Source organism: Puma concolor, chromosome C2, assembly GCF_028749965.1.
Source record: "Puma concolor isolate L17-30 chromosome C2, mPumCon1.1.hap2, whole genome shotgun sequence".
In the NCBI taxonomy this organism is placed as follows: Eukaryota; Metazoa; Chordata; class Mammalia; order Carnivora; family Felidae; genus Puma; species Puma concolor.
Genome location: NC_141675.1, coordinates 77,273,451 through 77,289,148, shown reverse-complemented (window position 1 = coordinate 77,289,148; position 15,698 = coordinate 77,273,451). Strand labels below are relative to the sequence as shown.

Below are 15,698 nucleotides of genomic sequence, written 5' to 3'. Positions count from 1 at the left end.
CCATTGACACATCATAATCACCTTGACTATAGTTTACCTTATGGCTCAATCTTGGTATTGTACATCCTATTTGGACAAATGTATAAAGACCTATATCCATCATAATATCACTGCCCTAAAAATCCCTTCTGCTCTGCCTCTTTATTTCTTCCCACATGTCCCTGGCAATCACTGATCTTTTTATTATCTCCATAGTTTTGCCTTTACCATAATGTCATATAATTGGAATCCTACAGTAGCCTTTTTAGATTGGTCTTTTTCACTTAGTCATATGCATTTTAAGGTTCCTTCATGTCTTTTCATGTCTTGATAGCTCGTTTTTTTTTTTTTTTTAGTGCTGAATAATATTCCATTGTATGGATGTATTCCATTTTATTTATTCACCTACTGAAGGATATCTTGGTTGCTTCTAAGTTTTGGCAGTTACAAATAAATCTGTTGAAGATACCCATATGTGGGTTTTTGTGTGGATGTTTTTTGACCTCCTTTGGGTAAATACCAAGGAGGGAGCACTATTGCCAGATTCTATGGTAAGAGTATGTTTAGTTTCCTAAGAAACTGACCAGCTGTCTTCCCACCAGCAGTGTATGAGATTTCTTATTGCTCTGCATCTTTGCCAGCATTTTACGTTGTCAGGGTTCCATATTTTGGTCATTCTAATGAATGTGTAGTGGCATCTCGCATTGTTTTAATTTGTGTTTCTATGATGACATATCATGTGGGTGGACATATGATGTGGGATACTCTATGTGGAGTATCTTTGACATGCTTATTTGCCATCTGCATATCATCTTTGGTGAGTTGTCTGTTAAGATCTTTGGCCCACTTTTAAATCAGAGTTTTAAGAGTTCTTTGTGTATTTTGGGGGCACCTGGGTGGCTTAGTCAGTTGGGCATCTGACTTCAGCTTAGGTCATGATCTCACAGTCCGTGAGTTCAAGCCCCGCGTCGGGCTCTGTGCTGACAGCTCAGAGCCTGGAGCCTGCTTCGGATTCTGTGTCTCCCTCTTTCTCTGCGCCTCTCCTGCTTGCTCTCTGTGTCTCTCACTCTCAAAAATTAATAAACATAATTTTTTTAAAAATTTAAAAAAGTTTTTTGCACATTTTGGATAATAATCCTTTATCAGATATGTGTAATTCTTTGTATTATGTATTACTGAATTTTATTTGCTAATAGCTTTGTAAGGATTTTTATGTCTGTATTTATGATGGGTGTTGGTCTGTAGTTTTCTTTTTTGTATTCTCTTTGGTTTTGGTATCAGGGTAATAAAGGTTCATACAATGAATTGAAAAGTTTTCCTCTCTTTTTTCTGAAATAAAGTGTTTAGAAATGATGTGAATTTTTCTTTTAACATTTGGTGAACTCTCTAGTGCAACCATCTAGGTCTAGAGATTTTCTTCTTGGGAGTTTTAAATTACTAATTCAATTTCCTTAATAGTTAAGAGGTTCTTCAAATTATTACTAATGAGTAAATTAGGGTAGTTCATTTTTTAAAGGAATTGGTTCATTTCATTCTAAGTTGTCAAATTTATATGTGTAGAGTTTTTGTAGTATTTCCTAATTATACTTTTGATGTTTGCATGGTCTGTAGTGATACCCCTTACTTCATTCCTAATATTGCTAATTTGTATCTTTTTTATTCTTTGTCAGTCTGCTAAAGGTCTGTCAATTGTATTGATCTTTTCAAAGAAACAGTTCTTTGTTTCCTTAATTTTCTCTGTTGTTTTTGTTTTCAATGTCTGATTTCTGCTGTTGTGTTTATGTCCTTCTGCTTGCTTTGGGTTTGTTTTATGCTGCTTGTTTTAGCTGCTTGAGGATGAGAATTTAAGATGGTTGGTTTGAGATTTTTCCTCTTTTCTAATATGTGCATTAAATTTTTTTTAATGTTTATTTATTATTGAGGGAGAGAGACAGAGTGTGAGCAGGGGAGGGGCAGAGAGAGAGGGAGACATAGAATCCAAAGCAGGCTTCAGGCTCTGGGCTGTCAGCACAGAGCCTGACATGGGGCTCGAATTCACAAACCGTGAGATGATGACCTGAGCGGAAGTTGGTAGCCAACAATTTGAGCCACCGAGGCGCCCCTAATATATGTATTTGTTGCTGTAAAATCCCTCCCACAGCACTGCATTAGCTGTGTATCACAGATTTTGAGATGTTTTATTTCCATTTTCATTCAGTTCAGTGTATATTTTGATTTCTTTTGAGACATCTTTCTGATTCATGGATTCCTTAGAAGTGTTGGGAGACTTTTCTGTTATTTTTATGTCAATTGATTTATAGCTTGATTCTGTGTGGTCAGAGAATATACTTTGTACGATTTTAATTCTTTTAAACTTGTTGAATTTTGTTTTATGGCCCAGTATATGGCCCAGGTGTCATGGGCAATTGAAAAGCATGGGAATTCTGCTTTTTTGTTGGGTGAAACTCTCTCTATAAATGTCTGTTAGATCCTGTTGGTTATTATGTTGTTGCTTATTTTATGTCTATGTATTATGTCAGTTGTCAAAAGAGTGTTGATGACTCCAACTAAATTATGAATTTGTGTATTCTTCTTTCAACTCTGTCAGCGTTTGCTTCGGCTCTGTTGTTTGGTGCATATACATTTAGAATTGTCATTATCAAATGTTCCTCTCTGCTCTGGTAATGTTCTTTGCTCTTAATTCTACTTTATCTGATATAGGTATAACATAACTGCTTTCCTTTGACGTATGCCTCCATAATATATCTTTCCCCCACCTGTTGCAATACCACTGACTAGATTTCTTACACTGTACCTCTTATTCTCATGACTTATTCATTCTGTAACTGGAAGCCTGTACTTGCCACTCCCCTTCACCCGTCTAGCCTGTTCTCCCACTGGCAGCCATCAATTCTCTAGGTTTCTAAGTCTAATTTTTAATTTCTAGGTGTGATTCTGCTTTTTGTATATTTACATGGTTTGTGTTTTAGATTCCACATGTAAGTTAAATCATAAAGTATTTGTCTTTCTGTGACTGACTTATTACCTTAGCATAATACTCTCATGTTCCACCCCACATGGCAAGATCTCATCCTTTTTTATGGCTGAGTAATATACTATTGTACATATATACCACTTTTTCTTTATCTATTCATCTATTGATGGACATTTGGGCTGCTTCCATAATTTTGCTGCTGTAAATAATACTTCAGTAAACATAGGGATGTGTATGTCTTTTTGAATTAGTGTTTTATTTTCTTTGGTTAAATACTGAGTGATAGAATTATTGGGTCATACAGTATTTCTGTTTTTAATATTTTGAGACCTCCATACTGTTTTCCACAGTGGCTGTACCAATTTACATTCCCAGCAGTGCACAAGGGTTCCTTTTCTTCCACATCCTTGTCAGCACTTATTATTGTCTTTTTGATTCTAGACATTCTACCAGGTATGAGGTAATATCTCAATGTGTTTTTGATTTGCATTTCTCTGATGATTAGAGCATCTTTCCATGTGACTGTTTGATATCTGTATGTCTTCTCTGGAAAAATGTCTATTTAGATCCTCTGACCATTTTTAATAAGATGCTGATGCTGATGGTTTGGTGTTGAGTTGTATAAGTTCTTTATATATTCTGGATATTAACTCCTTATTGAGTATGTCATTTGCAAATATCTTCTTCCATTCAGTAGGTTGCCTTGCCATTTTGTTGATGGTTTCCTTTGCAGAATCTTTTTATTTTAATGTAGTCCCAATAATTTATTTTTGATTTTGTTTCCCTTGCCTTAGGAGACATGTTTAGAAAAATATTGCTACCGCCAATGTCAAAGAAATTACTGCCTGTGTTTTCCTCTAGGAGTTTTATAGTTTCAGGTCTCACATTTAGGCCTTTAATCCATTTTCAGTTTATTTTCGTTTATAAGAAAGTGGTCCATTTTAATTCTTTTGTGTATAGAATCCAGCACCATTTGTTGGAGAGACTGTCTTTTCTCCATTGTGTATTCTTAACCTACCTAGTCATAGATTAATTGATCATTTGTGTCACACTCACACATTTGAGTGTGAGTTTATTTCTGGGCTTTTTATATTCTGTTCTGTTGATCTTTGTGTCTGTTTTTGTGCCAGTACCAAACTGTTTTGATTACTACAGCTTTGTATTGTAGTATATCTTGAAATCTGAGATTGTGGTACTTCCAGTTTTATTCTTATTTTTCAAGGTTGCTTTGTCTCTTTGTGGGTCTTTTGTGGTTCCATACAAATAATAGGATTGTTTGTTCTGGTTCTGTGAAAAATGCTGTTGATATTTTGATAGAGATTGCACTGAATCTGTAGATTGCTTTGGGCAGTATGAACATTTTAACAATATTTTTCCAGTCTGTGAGCATGGGATATCTTTCTATTTATTTGTGTCATCTTCAGTTTCTTTCATCAGTGTTTCATAGTTTTCAGAGTATAGGTCTTTAACCTCCCTTGGTTAAGTTTTTTTGGCATTTTATTCTTTTTGGTGCAACTATAAATGGATTTGTTTTCTTAATTTCTCCGTCTGCTACTTCATTATTGTATAGAAATGCAACCAATTTCTTGGTATTAATTTTGTATCCTGCAGCTTTACTGAATTGATTTATTACTTCCAGTAGTTTTTTGGTGGAGTTTTTAGGGTTTTATGTATAGTATCATGCCATCTGCAGATAGTGATGGTTTAACTTCTTTCTTTCTAATATGAATGCCTTTTTTTTTTTCTTGTCTGACTGCCATGGGTAGGACTTCTGTACTGTGCTGAGTAAAAGTGGTGAAGCGGACATCCTTATCTTGTTCCTCGTCTTAGAGGAAAAGCTGTCAGTTTTCCACCATCAAATATGATGTGAACTGTTTTTTCTTATATGGCCTTTATGTTGAGGCACGTTTCCTCTAAACCCATTTTGCTGAGAGTTTTTATCATCAGTGGATATTTAATTTTGTCAAAGGCTTTTTTGTATCTATTGAGATGATCATACGATTTTTATTCTTTGTCAATGTAGTGTATCACGTTTGTGAATGTTAAATCATCTTTGTGTCCTTGGATTTAATCCCACTTGATTGTGGTGAATTATCCTTTTAGTGTATTGTTAAATGCAACTTGCTAATATTTTGTTGAGGATTTTTGCATCTATGTTCATCAGTGATATCGGCCTGTAGAGTGTGTGTGTGTGTGGGGGGGGGTGTCTTTGTCTGGTTTTGGTATCAGTGTAATGCTGGTCTTGTAAAATGTGTTTGGAAGCCTTTGTTCCTTTTCTACTTCTTGGAATATTTTGAGGAGAATAGGTATTAGCTCTTCTTTAAATGGTAGAATTCACCTGTGAATCCATCTGGTCCTGTACTTTTATTTTTTTGGTAGTTTTTTGATTACCAGTTCAATTTTATTACCAGTGGTTGATCTGTTTAGATTTTCTGTTTCTTCCTGATTCACTTTTGGAAGACTGTATGTTTCTGGGAATTTACTTATTTCTTCTAGGTTGTCTAATTTCCTGGCATAAATTTTTTTTTGTGGTAGTCTCTTATAATTCACTGTATTTCTGTGGTGTCTCTTGTTCTCTTTTGTTTTCAATTTTCTTTATTTGGGTTCTTTCTCTTTTTTTCTTCATGAATCTGGCTAAAAGTTTATCAGTTTTTTTTTTTCTTCTCAAAGAACCAGCTCTTGGTTTAATTAATCTTTTTTAGTTTGTTTAGTTTCTATGTCATTTATTTCTGCTTTGGTCTTTATTGTTTCACTTCTCACCTTATGCATTATTCTTTTTCTAGTTTGTTTAGGTGTAAGGTTAGATTGTTTATCTGAGCTTTTATTTGTTCTCAAGTTAGGCCTGTGTCACTCTGTATTTCCTTCTTAGAACTGCTTTTGCCATATCCTAAAGAATTTAGATCATAGTGTTTTCATTTAAATTAAAATTTTTTAACATTTATTTATTTTTGAGAGAGAGAGAAACAGAACATGAAAGGGGGAAGAGAAGAGAGAGAGGTAGACACAGAATCTGAAGAGGCTTCAGGCTATGAGCTGTCAGCACACAGCCCAATGCAGGGCTCAAACCCACGACCTGTGAGATCATGACCTGAGCTGAAGTCAGACACTTAATTGACTGAGCCACCCAGGTGCTGCTCATTTAAATTTAAAGTGGCTGTCTTATATATAGCATATATTAGTTATGTCTTTTTTAATAATTAATTTTTTTTCTTAATGTTTATTTATTTTTGAGAGATAGAGACAGAGACAGGACATAAGAGGGAGAGAGGCAGAGAGAAAGGGAGATACAGAATCCAAAGCATGGTCCAGACCCTGAGCTGTCAGCACAGAGCCTAACTTGGAGCTCAAAGCCGTGAACTGTGAGATCATGACCTGAGCCAAAGTTGGATGCTCAATCCACTGAGCCACCCATATGCCCCATATTAGTCATGTTTTCTAAGCCACTCTGCCAGTCTTTCTATTTTAATTGCTGTGTTTAGACCATTTATATTTAATGTAATTATTGGTAAGTTAGGGATTAGGTCTGCCACTTAATTTTTTTGCTTTATTTGGTCTTCCTGTTTTTTGTTTCTCATTATTTTCCCTGTTTTGCTGTGAGTTACTTGGCCATTTATTTAGAATTTCATCTTGATTTATCTGTAATATTTCTGAATATTCTGTTTATGTAGCTTTTTAAGGTTTGCTGTAGTGACTACATTATATATCTGTAGATTATCATAGTGTATTAGTGTCCATTTTGAGTGAAGTATAAAAACCTTCCCTTTTTGTCATTGTTTCCTACACTCATTTATAATATAACTATTTTAATATAACTATATCTCTATATACTTAGAACCATGTCACACAGGGTTATAATTTCTGTATTAATTGTCAAATATAATTTAGAAAATTCGGGGTAGAGCAGGTAAGTATTTTTCTACATTTCGCTTATTGTTTTTTATTTTTTCCTTTCAAAAGTTTCTTCTTTTATTATTCCCTTTTTGTTTATAGAACTTCCTTTAGCCATTCTTTTACAATAAGCCTGTTGGTGACAAATTCTGTTAGTTTTTTTTCACATGAGAATGTCTTGATTTCTCCTTCATTTTTGAAGGATATTATTATTATTATTATTATTATTATTATTGGGTATATGATTCAGGATTGATGCTCTTTCCTTTTTGGCACTTGAAAAAATTGTGCTACTTCCTTCTGGCCTCCAGAGGAGGCCAGAATGTTTATTTTTGAGAGACAGAGACACAGTGTAAGCAGGGAAGGGTCAGAGAGAGACGCACACACAGAATCTGAAGCAGGCTCTAGGCTCTGAGCTGTCAGCACAGAGCCCAACATGGGACTCAAACTCACAAACCATGGGATCGTGACCTGAACTGAAGTTGGCCACCCAGGCACCCCATGGCCTCTATGATTTCTGATGAGAAATCCACAGACATTTGTATTTTTTCACCTTATAGGTAAGGAATTTTTTTCCCCTGGCTGCTTTTAAGATTTTTTTTCTTTTTCTTTAGTCTTCAGAAGTTTGAATATGATGTGTCCTGGCCTGGATTTGTGGGGGCTTACCCTGTTTGTGGTTTGCTCAGCTTCTTGAGTTGGTATAATATGTCTCTAGCCAAATCTGGAAGGTTTTCAGCCATTATTTCTTCAAATAGTTTCTCAGCTCTGCTTTTTTTTTCTTCTGGCAGCTTCATTAATGCAAAACATTAGATTTTGTTGTTATAATCTCATGGCTTCTGAGGCTTTATCCCTTTTTTAAGTATATTCTCACTGTTGTTCAAATTGGGTAATTTCTATTGTATCTTCTAGTCCATTGAAACTTTCCTTTTCCATTCTTCTGTTGAGCCCATCCACTGAGCTTTTTGTTTTAGTTGTGTTTTTCAGTTTTCATATTGGTTTGGTTCTTATTTTTCTATTTCTTTGCTGAGACTGTTTCTTTTCTGGGGCTTGCTTTATTTGCCACTGCTTCAGGCATATTTATAATTGCTCACTGAAGTGTTTTTTTGAAATTATGGCTGCTATAAATTCCTTGTCAGATAATTCTGACATCTCTGCCATCTCAGTGTTGGCATCTATTGTCATTTTTCATTCAGTTTGCATTCTCCTTGGGTTTTTGGTGCAACAAGTGATTTTTAGTTGAAACCTGGACTTTTATAAGACTCTTGATTCTTTTTTTAAAGTTTTTTTATTTTGAGAGAGAGAGCACATGCACAGGAGGGGCAGAGAGAGAGAGAGGGAGGGAGAGGGGAACCCAAGCGGCTCCACACTGTCAGCATTGGAACCCAGTGTGGAAATTGAACTCATGAAACATGAGATCATGACCTGAACCAGTCAAGAGTCAGTCACTTAACTGACTGAGCCACCCAGGTGCCCTGTAAGACTCTTGATCTTAAACCCTCAGTTTTTACTGGATATATATATATATATATATATATATATATATATATTTTGACAGTGCACTATGAAGGGAAAGGGACACTGCCTCATTACTGATAGGAAGAGGTAGAAGTCCAGGCACCACCTTCAGCCTTTACTGACACCTAGTGGAGAGGAGTGTTCCTTGTCTCCTTGTTTCTGGTGGATGGGAGTGGGTTCTGGCTCTCCATGTGGTCTCCACTGGCACCACAGTAGAGATGACCTCATTACCAGACTTTCCACTGGGTCTCTGACACCACCAGGCTGGAGTGTTGAGAAACCTTTCTCTCCAGATTAGAAGTCCAGATTCTTTCTCTCCTCTTGGTCTTTGCTGTCATGGATTGGGTGGAGTACACAGTTTTTTCCCCTGATGTTTGATTGGAATAGAGTGATAATTGTCTTCAAGTTTTCTGCTCCTTGTCCTTTGGCCAGAGAGAGCAGACATTTGTTGGGGTATCTTTTGTCTGGTTCCATTGGCTTTTTGTGGTTGACATTTTCTCCAACCCTGGCATATAAACCCACACAAAGAAACTGGGAACTAACTGTCATGTTAGTCCCTGAGGATGCTTGGGCCCTGAGCTCACTAACTGGTCAGCCTTCTTTTCTCCCTTGTTAGGAGTCACATTCTTTTATATTTAATGTCTAGGGTTTTTAGTTGTACTTATTAGTAAGGAAGAATAGGAAAAAGTATGTTTACTTAATTTTGCTGGAAGTATTTGTTTCTATTTTCTTGATTTGATTTTAATTTTTGGATACATATTCAAAAATCAAAACTATATAAAAGAATACTGAGAAAAATCTCATTTGTATTTCTGTGCCTTCAACCCTATTCCAATTCACCTCCTCCTATTCATTTTTTATTAATTTTCTGTTGTATTCTGTGTTTCTTTTTGCAGAAGTATGTGTATTATATGAGTGTGCACATACATTTGTGTATTTATGTATGCATACATATTCTTATTTCTCCTTCTTAAACAAAGGCTTATCATACTGTATTACTTGTGTATTTATATACACATATATATTTTTTTCTCCTTCTTAAAAGCCTATATATACTCTTATTATTTACTGTATTGTGCTTTTTAATTTTGCTATTTATTCCTAAAAACCATTTCATAGCCAGATCCTTCTCATTTCTTTATGCCTGTATAGTGCTCTGTTGTGTCTATATGTGCAATAGATTTTTAACTTATTTGTTATTGCTGTATATTTTTTATCATATTTTGTTACAAATAATGTTGCAGTGCATAACTCGCACATATACTGTTATATTTTTGTGGTGGTGTTTCTTTAAAGTTTTAGAAGTGATGTTGCTGGACCAATTATAAACGCATGCATATATTTATTTATTTATTTATTTATTTTGGTATTGCCAGATTTTGCTCCATGTGGGTTGTACCATTTGCCTTCTTGCTAGCAGCATATAAGCATACTTATTTTGGGGGCACCTGAGTGGTTCAGTTTTTTTGAGCATCCACTCTTGATTTCAGCTCAGGTCATGATCCCAGGGTAGTGGGATTGAGCCCTGCCTTGGGCTCTGAGCTGAATATGGATCCTGCTTGAGATCCTGCTTGCCTGTTCTCTCACAGCCTTTCCAGTAGAGTGTATTGTCAAGCTTTTGAGTTTTGGCTGGTGTGATTGGTTAGAAATGGTATTTCATTTTAATAGTTTTAGCTTTCATTTCTTATGTTATGAGTGAGGTTGAGAATATTTGTTTTCACCCCCATTTTTCAAAGATATTTCCATTGAGTAGAGACTTTCAGTATATTGAATATATCATTCCACTTTCTTCTCATCTCATTGGTATTGTGGAGAAGTCAGCTGTCAGTTTGTTCATTTGAAAGTTATTTCTTCACTCTTAAGATAGTCTCTTTGTCTTTGGTGTTCTATATTTCTTTGTGTGTCTATATGTGGAATTCTTTTTCTTTATTCTGTTTGGGATTTGTTTAGAGTCTTCAGTCTGTAGATTGATGTCTTTCATCAGTTTCAGAAAATGCTTGACCACTCTTCAAATTTTATGATTTCCCTATTCTCACTATTTTCTTTTGAAACTCTAATTAATTGAATTTTATATTTTCACTTTATCCATGTCTTTTAACTTTGGCTTCATGTTGTGAATCCGTTTGTCACTCTGTCTTGCATTCTCAATGATTTCTTTAGATATGCCTCTGACTAGCTCTTCAAGTGGGTTTAAGCTGTTATTAGTTTAATCCATTGAGTTTTTTACTTTATTGTGTTATGTTATAGACATTCTATTTGATAGTTTATGGAATAATCATTTTGAAAAGACTTGCTCATTTAATAGTTAACTTGTTGTTACTCATCTTTTCAGTTCCTTTTATTTCTATAAATATAACAAGTATACTTACTTTATATTGTTTCTGATTGGTCCAGTAGTTGAAACTTTATAGATCTGATTCTACTGGATTTCCTAAGAGTCTTGTTCATTTGTATATTTTGTGATTTTTTTTTTTTTTAACTGTGAGTGCCTCCTTCTTGGGATGTTACCCATAGGAATTCCTCCAGACAGGATTTGTGTTTATTTTTGCCTGATGTCATATGGGTACTATTAGTACAGGATTGCTTTAAACTAAACAAATAGCTTGATGTATTTGGACCACTTAGGAGGATGAAGTTTGGTTAAACCTGTTGAAGGACAGCTTTTGCTTATGAGATATTATTTTGCTTCCTTCTCTCCTCATATGTCTTAAGTTTCAGATTTGTAAAATCCCTGCAGGAATATTTTTATTTCTAATTTACTGTTACTACACTGATATCAACTTTATGGGGAGTTTCTTCTTAGACTATTTATGGCAAGAATTAAGCTTTGTCTCTTGGACCCCGAGCTCCCAAAAGGTCATAAACCAAAGCTCAAGTTCACCTGTTTCTGCAAATGTCTGCAAAGTAAAAATCATGTTCATTCATACACTCATTTTTCTGAATTTCTACTTTTAATTAGATTTTGGCTTGATAATTCCATACTTTTTTCAGTTCATCAGCGTAGTGGGAATATTAAAATTTTTTTTAGCGTTTAAAAATTGTTTTTGTCAGGATTAGTTTGGTTGCCTAGTAAACCATACAGTCAGAAACAAATCTATTTTTAAAATTCCTAACATATGGTATGTCTTTTTAAAAGTTGCTTCAAAGCTTTTTTGGAACAGCATAGAATATAAATACATTCCCATATGAATTCATTATAGTAAAAGGCAGTAAGTATAATAATGATCTGGTTAACAGACATTAGACTGTAGGCAAGCTCTAACTATAACAAAATATCATCACTTGGTTCCTTTTGTGGAGTAGTAAGTGCTTCCATTCAAACATTGAAGAAATTATCACCTGATCATAGACTTAACTGTGGTTAATTTTTGGGTCAAATTATCACTTCTGTAAAATTATTTTGATTTGGGTAAGGCAATAGTCATTTGATTTCTTATAATTTTAGGCCAGCAGGTCATTTAAGAATTACTTTTTAAAGCCACAGTGCGATACCACTTCACACCCACTATGAGGCAATAACAAAAGGGAAGATAATAACAAATGTTGGCAAGGATGTAGAGAGGTTAGAACCTTCGTGCGCTTTACATTGGGAATGTAAAGTGGTATCCATTTTGGAAAACAGCTTGGCCATTACCAAAAATGCTAAACATGGAGTTATCATATGACTTAACAGTTTCACTCCTAGATATATACCCAAGAGAAGTGAAACATGTCCACACAAAAACGTGTCCAAAAATGTTATAGAAGCATTATCCATCATGTCCAAAAAGTAGCAACAACCTAAATGTCCGTTAGTTGATGAATGAATAAACAATATGTGGTATATCCACACACGGACTGTTATTTGGCAGCAAAAATGAATGCATTACTACTGGTACATGACTACAATATGGATGAACCTTGAAAACATTATGCTAAGTACAATAAGCAAGCCACAAAATCCACATATGGTATGAGTCTTTTTATATGAAATACCCAGAATAGGGAAATCCATAGAGACAGAGAATAGATTAGTGATTGACACTAGCTGGAGGAGGGAAGAGTTGAGAATGTTTTAGGGTTCTCCAGAGAAGCAATCTGTAAAAGATGTGCATGCACACACACAAACACACAACACACACAACACACAGCATACACACACACACAAAAGATTTATGATGATGAATTGGCTCATGTGATTGTGGAGGCTAAGTCCTACAGTCTGCCATCTGCAAGCTAGAGACCCAGGAAAGCTAGTAGTGTAATTCATTTCGGGTCTGAAGGTTTGAGAACCAGGGTAGCTGATGGTTTGAATCCCAGTCTGAAGTTTGGAGAAGATGAGGTGTCCCAACTTAAGCATGCAGGCAGGCAGGAAGTAAAAAGGAAAGAGTTCTTTTTTCCTTTTCTTTTGTTCTTTTTAGGCCCTAAAAAATTGGATGATGCTTATTACCCACATGGGTGCAGGGGGTGGATCTTCTTTACTAATTCCATCTAGTCAAATGCTAACCTTATCTGGAAACACTTCTACAGACACACCCTGAAATACTGTTTAACCTAGGCACAATGTGATCAGTCAGGTTGACATAAAATTCATCACAGAGAGTGACTGCTAAGGGGTATGGGGTTTCTTTTCAGGCTGATGAACATGTTATGGAATTAGATAATGGTGATGTTTGCACAACTTTGTGAATATACTAAAAACTGCTGGCTGATACACTTTAAAAGAATGAATTTTATAGTGTGTGAATTATATGAATAAAAATTGTATGAAAAAATTTTAATTTTATGGCTTATATTGAGAAACAGATTTCCTTCATTATATTTATTTTTAGCCCAAACCTCAGGAAAATATTTTTACAGGGTTATTTTGTTGTATAATTTATATAACATGAAATGACTTCATAAGAAGAAATCAGCAGGAAGAATGTGTTTTGTGTATGTGGGTGTGTTTTGTTTCTTGTGGTTGTTTTTTTAAGTAGTGTCAATTTACCTTAGTTAAAAGATTATGTGTGTGTGTATACATATATATATATATATTTTTTTTTTTTTTTTTTTTTTTGAGAGAGAGAGAGAGAGTGAGTGCACATGGGGAAGGAGCAGAGAGAGGGAGAGAGAAAATCCCAAGCAGGCTCCGTGCTGTCAGTATGGAGCCTGCTGTGGGGCTCCAACTCAAACCATGACATCACGGCCTGAGTCAAAGTCAAGAGTCAGACGCTTAACCGACTGAGCCACCCAGTTGCCCCACTTGAAAGGTTATATTTTAAGAGGTGCACGGAAGGATAAGCCAGCTCCTATTTTTGTTGCTCACTTTGAGAATGTCTCTAAACCAAATTATCAGTGGATATTTAGCTTTCATTGTATAACTAAGGTAGAAATATTACTTTTGTTTTAATCTGTTTATTCTTAATATAGACTTTACTTTTTGGGTGTCATATCTTTTATTACTCTTTAGGCTTCTCTTAACTCAGAATATGAACAAGTGTGTTAAAATTTTTTGTTTGAATATTTATATATTTTGGTAATAGAAAAGGTCTAAAATTGCCTTCTTAATAGTAAGAAGATTAATATTACCAGATTTGTTAAAATAACTGCCTTTTTTATATTTACCTTTAATAAGTTTATACATTCATTATATTTCCACCTCACCTTTTTGCCCTGGTAAATTGTTAACCTTGCTCTTGTTATTAATTTTGTTGGATGGCACAGTGTTTGTCTTGTTAGCCATGTTGCTCTGCCTATGTTATATAGTGGCTATTTTTTTTAAGTTTATTTATTTATTTTGAGAGAGAGAGAGAGGGAGGGAGGGCAGGAGGGAATATGAGTGGGGGAGGGGCAGAGAGAGAGGAAGAGAAAGAGAAACCCAAGCAGGCTCCAGTGCAGAGCCCAATGCAGGGCTTGAACTCAAAAAAAGCAAGATCATGACCTGAGCTGAAGTTGGATGCTTAACCGACCGAGCCACTCAAGTTCCCCTGTACTGGCTGTTTTTATAAAATAATTTTAGATTTATAGTCATAGTTCTGTTAATTCATCATTTAGTATATAACATATGAGAGCCCTAATTATTTGTGAATAATATTGACAAGAATGTAAAATTGGAGAAACTTAAACTATCTGAGTTTAACTTGTTACTTTGAATATTTTCTATAATCCTTTTTCAAAATGGTCATCAGCCTCTACAGAGGCTTAGGATGCTATGGATTCTATCTTTGGCAGTATAATTATTAGCAAGTTGTTTCTTAAATTGAGAAGTCCTACTTCTTAGTCCACCTCTGATTTCTGCTCTTTGTCCTACCTGTCCCTACTATCCATCTTTCCCTCTCCTCAGGCCTCCCTATTCCCTGATACACAACAATATTGAAGTTAAGCCAACTAATAACCTCCAGTAGTCTGTAAATGTCAAATTAAAGGAATAGTCAATTGATGTGGCAAACTTCATTGTTTTCTTATTTTAAGAAATTGTTGGGACTCCTGGGTGGCTCAGTTGGTTGGGCATCTGACTTCGGCTCAGGTCATGATATCACGGTCTGTGCATTTGAGCCCCGGGGCGGGGCTCTGTGCTAACACCTCAGAGCCTGGAGCCTGCTTCGGATTCTGTGTCTCCCTGTGTCTCTGACCCTCCCCCGTTCATGCTCTGTCTTTCTCTGTCTCAAAAATAAATAAACATTAACAAAAAAATTTTTTTAAAAGAAATTGTCACAGCCACCACCTTGGTCAGCAGCCATCAACATCGAGGCAGGACCCTCCACCAGCAAAAAGATAATGACTTGCTGAAAGCTCAGATGATGGGTAGTATTTTTAGCAATAACATATTAAAAAATTTGTTTAATGTTTACTTTTGAGAGACAGTGCAAGCGGGGGAGAAGCATAGAGAGGGAGAGACAAAATCGAAGAAGGCTTCCGGCTCTGAGCTGTCAGCACAGGTCCTGATGTGGGGCTCGAACTCATGAATCACAAGATCATGATCTGAGCTGAAGTCTGACGTTTAACCAACTGAGCCACCCAGGTGCCCTAATAAAATATTAAAAAAAATATTTTTTGTTTTAATATTTGTTTATTTTTGAGAGAGACAGAGCGTGAATGGGGGAGGAGCAGAGAGAGAGAGGGAGACACAGAATCTGAAGCAGGCTCCAGGCTCTGAGCTGTGAGCACAGACAAGTGGCTCGAACTCACGAGCTGTGAGATCATGACCTGAGCTGAAGTCAGATGCTTAACTGACTGAGCCACCCAGTCACCCCTCCAATAAAATATTTTTAAGTTAAGATATGTACATTGCTTTTTTTTTTAGACATAATGCTATTTCACACTTAATATAGTATCATATAAACATAACTCTTATATGCACCAGGATACCCCAGAATTAATT

The 15,698-nt window shown here is 35.5% G+C and overlaps 1 protein-coding gene across 1 annotated transcript in view; it reads left to right on the top strand.

Moving 5' to 3' along the window:
• The window catches only part of CC2H3orf70 (chromosome C2 C3orf70 homolog), a 92,116-nt gene that overhangs the window by 12,668 nt on the left and 63,750 nt on the right, over positions 1-15,698 (top strand). The gene's annotated exons all lie outside the window — the stretch shown is intronic.